Here is a 7,972-nt window from a genome sequence, read left to right as displayed (position 1 = left end):
TTAAAAATAGTGACTGGAAGCTTACACAATAGTAAGAGTTATGTTTTTCTGAAAGTTAACATGTCAAGTGGTAGACATGAAGCTTAAGTTGTATTAAACTCCAGTGCAGCAGAAAGTCAAGAAACATGAAACATCTGGCAAGAAAAGTTTTAGAACATCAGCGTACTCTGCTAAGGAGAGGGATCATATGGTTTAAAAATAGCAAGAATCAAAATAAGTATTGCCAAAGAAGTCTGCCTACAATGAGTATTATGATACTATGTTCCATGGTATTGTACAAAGAACTGTAGGATTTATTATTTACCATCTAGGTTGGTGTTAAATAAAATATTTTTTAAGGACTGTGTTCCTTGCTTTGGGAACACCAATGTTTATTTGTGTAATTATATAATGGTACTGTGGAATTACTTTAGATTTTATAGTTGAACATACCTAAAGGCAAAACTTTTGTGTTAAAAGAAATTTCGTGTTAGGTTTTTTTAAAAAGTTTTATAACTGTAAAGACTTTGGAGGCACATGGAGATAGATGTAATGCATAAGAGGTAGATATGAGTAGGATAGTGCTGAAAGGAATGTTAAATTTTAAAAGAATATTATTGGATGTGATGATCATAAAGATTGCAGGTGTGATGATCAATTTTATTGTGGCACAGTATATTAATTAAAAATTTGGAGTCCTGTGCTATGGTCTAAGGAAACTTTAATTTAAGAAAGGTCTAAGAATGTAAATTATCAGTTCTGGGTTTAGAACGAGGCCCTCAACGAGCTAGGAAACTATGTTCTTCTGACAATATACTAATTTAAGAATTCAGTATCCAAGAAGGCAATATTTCACTGGACACTAGTTTTGTTGCTGTTATAATTTTATACACACAGGCCCTAGTAACTTTCAAAACTAAGATTTGTTTATAATTATTTGCATAGCAATAGGAAAAGACCAAACAACATACTTCATTATTCTATTTAATACCTAATATGTAATTTGACAGGAACTTTATTTAATTCTATATAATCAGAAAAGAAGGCCAGCCAGAGGGATCAGCATGTTTCTGCAAGTAGTGCCAAGCTATCATGCTTTCACAATGTATTCCTCCAAATGTTCTTACACAATAAATATATCTTTTTAAATTGCTGTTTTTCATGATTTTGCTACAACACTGAAAAATATAATACACACATTTATATTAAGTTCAGGTAAAAGCCTAATAAGGCAATCATGTCTATGCTATCATTGGCAGAAGCTTATCTTTCCTGTAGCAAAACACTCTGATAGAGTTTTCTGATGAAAAATGAAGCCCATTGTGATATTTACCTGTGAGTTCTTCTCTTCCTATTCCTGTATTCCTTCTCCACTCACCAGTCTATAGTTTCACAAAGTCAGGAGACTATTGTTTAATAAAAATATTCTCTTGTCCATCTCTTTCACCTTTGCCAGTCTTTATAAAAATTTATTTCAGTTAATGTCCTCCCTGCTGGGTCCTGAAAAACTCTTGTGTTCCTGGCATCTGGGACTTTCTAATAGCTTCTCCCAGTACCCCTCCCCCACTTCTAAACACCTCCTTTCAAATTCCTGACACTCTGTACTTTTTCCCCTCTCCTCCCTTATCTGAACTATCCCTTGCTTTTCTCTCCCTGCCCTGTCTCCTTTGCAGATCCCTGTCTTTCCTGAGATTATTTTCTTCCTCTTTCTGAGTAGGACTGTGGCATCCACACTTTGGAATAAACTTCTTTCTTCTTGGGTTTTATATTGTCTGGGAGTTGTGTCATGGGTAATCTGAGATTGTTTTTTACTAATATTGAATTGTCAGTGAGTACGTAGCATGTGTGTTCTTTTGAGATTGGGATGCTGACTCAGGATGGTATTCTCAAGATTCATCCATCTGCTTGCCAATTTCATGAAGACATTGTTTTTAATAACTAAGTATGGAAATCAGTCTGGCAGATTTTTGGAAAATTTGAAATTGTTCTACTGAGATAGCAGACACTGCTATACCCAATAGACGTTCCATCATATAACAAGGACACATGCTCCACTATGTTCACAGCAGCCTTATTTATAATAAATCCAAGCGGAAACAGCCCAGATGTCCCTCAGTAAAGAATGGAAACAAGAGTCCCCAGCTCCGAAAAAAAAAGAACCAAAAAAAAAAAAGAATGGAAACAAGAAAATGTGGAGTGTTTACACAGTTGAGTACCATCAATATTAAGGATAACTTAGGCATAACTGACTAGTTTGTTTGCCAATCATGTCAAAGTCATCAGAATTTTGGGTTTCACAAAATCAGTCCTCTGTGAAAATTGAATCTCTATGCTTAACACATCAATTCATGAAGATTCTTCTGGGTGTGACATTTTGTGTTAGAGTATTTCTGAAGTATAAACTAAAAATTATATGTATCTATTTTGAATGTGTGGAAACTAAAGAAGGTATTCCTGTTTCTCTCTCACTACATTTCTAAGTGTTTCTTTGTTTGCTGTTCTCAAGCAGGCAAAGTTAACTTTAGAAATTACAATTGCTAAACAGTATCGCAAGGAATACAGATCCTATATAAATCTAATTTTTGTTGTGATTTCAAAGCAGCAGATAAGAATATGTGAAACCATATGCTGATTAACATACCTTAGACGTTTTCAATATTCTCATAATGGTTTGCATCTGAAAGCAGAATCTTTGTAAGGTTGAAGACTAGTTGTGGGTCATATGATTTTAAAATACTAGTAGACAGTGATTATTGATAGGTGAATTCATGACTTAAATGGCGTTGAGAATGGGAGGCACATTGAAGGAGATAGGTCACTGGGATATGCTGTTAAATGCTATATGTCTTCTCAGATAATTTTTTTCACTCTCTGTCACCAGTATAATTAAGCTACTCTGCTAAGCCACAGACTCCAGTTTTACCATGCATAGACTAAGAAGAGATTCACAATGAACTGAAGTCTCTTAAACTATAGAACAATTAATGTTCATTCTTATAATTAGTTTTTATGAATTTTATCTAAACTGACAAAATCTTATCAACTCAATCACCACACATCAAAGAAATATACTATTCATGTAAACATATAGTTTACATTTCTCTATTAAATAGAAACATTGCCTAACTAAACAGAATGAATGATAACTGAACTAGCATCATGATACTCACATGTTAGATATTGGGATGCAATCAAGACAAATGAATTATGATCCTTGGGGAAGTATTGTGAAATATTTGGTCAGGAAAATAATTAATTTAGAAATGTTTTAAAACTATAATAGAGAAGCTAGGGCATAACTGAATGTTTGAAAGGTGAAAATATACCAATGAGGGAGTTAATAATTATGAATAAACAGGCATTTATGGCAACAGTCTACCTGGGAATAAAATCATTAAGTAATATATTACTTAGTAGTTCCAATTTCCACTCAAAATTTCGGGAGCCTGAACAAACACAAGAAAAATAATGTAAGTTAAAATAATTGGATATTGTATATTAATAATATAAGACTAATTTTAATTCAGAAATATTTCTGTGACACTGTTCATAATTCAAAGTTGTTCAGTCAACTAGATGTCCAACAAGAAAACGTAATAGTTGCATGCAATGGAAATTTATTAAGCCACAAAATATTCCATATACTAGAAATGTGAAAAACTGGTTTTATTCATATTACAGCAAATTAGTCAATGCATAGAAAGACAAATATTGTATGTTTTCTTTCATTTATGAATTTTATAGAGAGACATGAGTTATGGATGCATGCATGTCTGAATGCTAAACTGAAAGTGTCCAGTGTTATGAGCAGGCATAATGGGATGAGGAGTCAGAAAAAGTAGAGAGAATAGGAGGTAATATAAGAAACTTGGCTAAAGTATATTTACTTTATAAAAATGCCCCTATTCAACAACATTATTATAGGTACAATAATATACCAGTTAAGTTGTAGGATCAAGGCAAGTGAAATCACTCTTTTACAATAGAGATATACCATTTATTTTATTATTTCTTCCTCATTTTGTATTAATGTTTTTGTTCTTTTTTTTTTTTTCAGAGCTGGGGACCGAACCCAGGGCCTTGTGCTTGCTAGGCAAGCGCTCTACCACTGAGCTAAATCCCCAACCCCTGAATTAATGTTTTATAACTTTCTTTAGTTCTTCTATGAAGAGAAATTGAATATTTCATCCAGTAAAATATTATCTTGGTTGGGTTCTAGGAAAGTTCTTGCCCTTGTTACTTTATTATAGTCTGATAGCAAAAGTTCACTAAATGTAAATTAGAATCTTGATCAGTGTAGATCCAACCTTAAGAGATGATTTTGGTATGAGGCAAATCCATCTCAAATGAGCATCCTGTGCTCTTAAGCCCTGGATGTTACCCAAAGAAGAACATACATTCATCATATCTCTCTGGATAAGCTGAATGAAACATTTCACTTCATCCACAAACACCATCATAAAGGAACATGTAATGTACTGGTAAGTCCTTTTCTGTCTTATTAGCAACTGTTCTTTATTTGAGAGGTAGTATGTCATAGTATTACTTAGAAAGATTATTCCTCTATTAGTCTCAGAAAAATTTTAAACCACTCATTTAATTCTTTGTATTGGTACAATAAAAGTACTATGTTTGCATTTGATGATAATTGAACAATTGGGTGACCACCCTGGAATAATTCACTAGCTCTTAACTTTTCTGAGAAAATTTGATTTATGTATATGAAATGTGGATGATCACACATTGCCAGGTGGCATAACTGAGAATCTTGACCTGTTCCCTTTCAATGCCTAGTATATTGGGCCTTGAAGGGTAAAGCCACATTAACAGGATACAGAGGGTACAGGGAGCACACAGCCAAGTCAGTCTATGGATATTTTATTCAAATTTTCAGCTTCTTTTATACAGAAGGCAGAATAAAGTTTTCCCACAGTGTCTGATTCTCACCAGGTGCTGTTTCTCTAACAATAGCTTATCTTTGTTCAAGGTGGCACAAAACACTTTGCCGACTGAGAACTCTGTCTGCAGTTCAACTGTTAGATGTGTTGTTTAATTAAACTATAAGCAAAGTTACTTTCTCATGAGAAAATGATCTTGAAGACCACTTTCTTAGACATGCAAGAAAATCAGGATTCTCTGAAGCAAAAGAATTCTTTCATTTTGTTCCAGAATGCTGGGATTCTCAGATATCCATCAGTCCCATCACAGTTAGCAGACTAGAAGCAATTGCTTCATGCAATTTCTCTACATTTTCCCATTTCTAAAAAGCTGCCAAAATAAACATTTAATACTGTGCATTAAGATGTCATGTTTATATAAAGCCCCCCTACATACATGCAGCAGAAGACTTCTGGGTCTGAACTCAATCAGAGAAGATGCACCTAACCCTCGTAGAGACTTGAGGCCCAAGAGAGTGGGGAGGTCTGGTGAAATGAGGGTGTGAGAAGGGGACATCCATTTGGAGACAGCAGTGGGGGAGGTAGGGGTAGGCATGGGACAGGCAGATGGTGGACCAAGAGGTGGATAAAGTCTAGACTGTGAAAAAGTATTAAAGAAAATAGTAAAAACAAAAACAAACAAACAAACAAACAAAAAAACCAATTTCATGTTTAGATCTCATCATCGTATGAAATTAGTACATATCAACTACTTTTAAAATATGGTAAATGTCCATACCTTGACATGCTTTTCTGAAGTACTGAAGAGTTTTCTGGATGAGATATGACTACTGCCTTCATAAGCTCATAGCAGTTTTTATTGTCAACAGAAGATCGACTAAGTATTCTAATATGGAGGGTAAGCATAGGCCCTACCCTTAACTGAGGAGCTATGTGCATCTAATGGCTTTCAGGGAAGGGACAGTCTGTTTTCCTTAACTGTATAGTCTCTGGTAAATAAAATAAAATAAAATAGTATGATCCTATAACTAAAGCTATATGGCCAGTTCAAAGTGGACTCAATGCATTATTAAAATTAGGTAAAATAAGACATGAAGTTGAGGGAATAAGGAGATGGTGCCATTTATCATTGAGAACTTTTGGGGAGCAGCTGACTATGAAGAAGATATAAAATTATCAAAATTAACATTTATTTAAATATGAAAACTGTTATTGAATTAAATTCCTTGAATACAAGCACATCAATCCCAATGTACAAGTATGTGAGTGCTTCACACTCCAGTTTCCTTTTTCTCTAGGTAATACTTATTTTCTGAGTAAGGCATTCAGTTAATACTTGTGCTCTTTGTTGAAATTGATCAAGTTTTATAATTTAAATTTGAACCATTTTGAACATATCTACAAAAATTGCTATCTAGAGGGGAGAGACTTACTATTGAGGTTTTATCTGTTTAATTGGTTGGGTTGCTGTGCTCTTTCTCTAATTGAATTTTAATTGTTGTTGTTGTTTTGTTGTTTTGTTGTTGTTGTCACTTTTAATTTTGTCTGTCACACTATCTATCTTTGTATACCTTGTTTTTCTTTTTTTCTTCTCTTGACTTAGGTATCTGTTTTTTGAGCTGTTTTGCTTATCTTCTATTTCTCATATCATAACATATTTAAATTTTGTTCGTTTCTTTATTTTGAGTCAGGCCCTCACTATATAGCCAGTCTGCAATCAAGGATGCAGACATCCTGCCTTGTTCACCTGAGTGCTAGGATTTGAACATGAATCATGATTCCCTGTTTTCACTTTGTTTTATGTCTAAAACACCACTTTTCTTTCTTCCACCTTACAGACAGCTGATCCCTGAGTCAGAAAATTATTTATTTTTTTGCCTTGACATTTGTAATACTAGTGAATATCATATATAAGTGACTATTTTAATACAGGAAGCATATTCTTAAGTTGTTCTATGTATTAAAACACAAATTCCAAATGGAATTTTTCTATACACAAGAATGGCTATCATAACTAATAGTGAATGCTGTCAGGCAAAGTGGATGACGTTGCTAATTTACTTTTTTTTTTTTTTTTTGATGTTAGTCATGCCACCACTGGTTTGATGACTTTTCCTGGATGCCTTAATTTTTAAACCTGTAACCTTACTTTCTTCTGTCATATTCTAGTGAATTTAATTGTGCTTTTGCTACTCCCTAACATGCGTGCACACATACATGTGCACGCACACATACACACATACATACACACACACACACACACACACTCACTCAAATAGATGTGTGCAAGGGGGGAGAGGGAGAAAGAGAGAGAGAGACAAAGACAGAGACACAGAGAGAGACAAAGAGAGACAGAGACAAAAAGACAGAGAGACAGTAGTAGAGACAGAGACAGAGAACCCACATACATCCCACAGAAAAATTTCTTGTAATTCGGATCTAAGCTGCAGCACTTAGTAGCTCTGTTACACTTAAGATGGTAAAAACAATTTCTTATGAAGAAAAGTTTCTTAGGTTAGTCATTCAGAAGAAAGAAGAAATGGATGTGTGTGAAAGAGAATGTATGGGGGTGCTTACAGGTCTGAATATGGTTAAAGTACATGATACAATTTTATGAAACAATATTTATTGATTAATTAACATGTTCAATAAATTTGATTGAATAAAAAAATTAAAAGTGAAACTGTGTTGTTTTCCAATGAAGCTGGCTTACATCACTATATGTTGTCTTCCATTGGAGTCATAATTTTGCTCAAAACAATGGAAATTCACAAGGAACCGACCCACTGTGGACAAGTGTTCTACCACTGAAGTGTGGCCTCAGCTAATGATATTAAACTTTATCTCAGTGTCTTGTTTACTTAGTATAATGATCAAGGATGCCTTTCCACAACTATTTATAAAATTGAATAACTTAGTAGTTTAAATTACCAAAATATCTGAGAGTTTAAGTTTGTGGAAGTATGATTCCATCTTGACTTTTAGAAAGATGGTTACTGTTAGAAGACTGATGATGATTTATATCCAAATGGAATTTCAGATATATTTTTTCTTGTGATTTCTCACAATAAATACTTAATTAAGGTAAAACCTGA

Source organism: Rattus norvegicus, chromosome 3 (genome assembly GCF_036323735.1).
Source record: "Rattus norvegicus strain BN/NHsdMcwi chromosome 3, GRCr8, whole genome shotgun sequence".
Classification (NCBI taxonomy): Eukaryota; Metazoa; Chordata; class Mammalia; order Rodentia; family Muridae; genus Rattus; species Rattus norvegicus.
Note: the sequence above shows the minus strand (reverse complement) of the source record.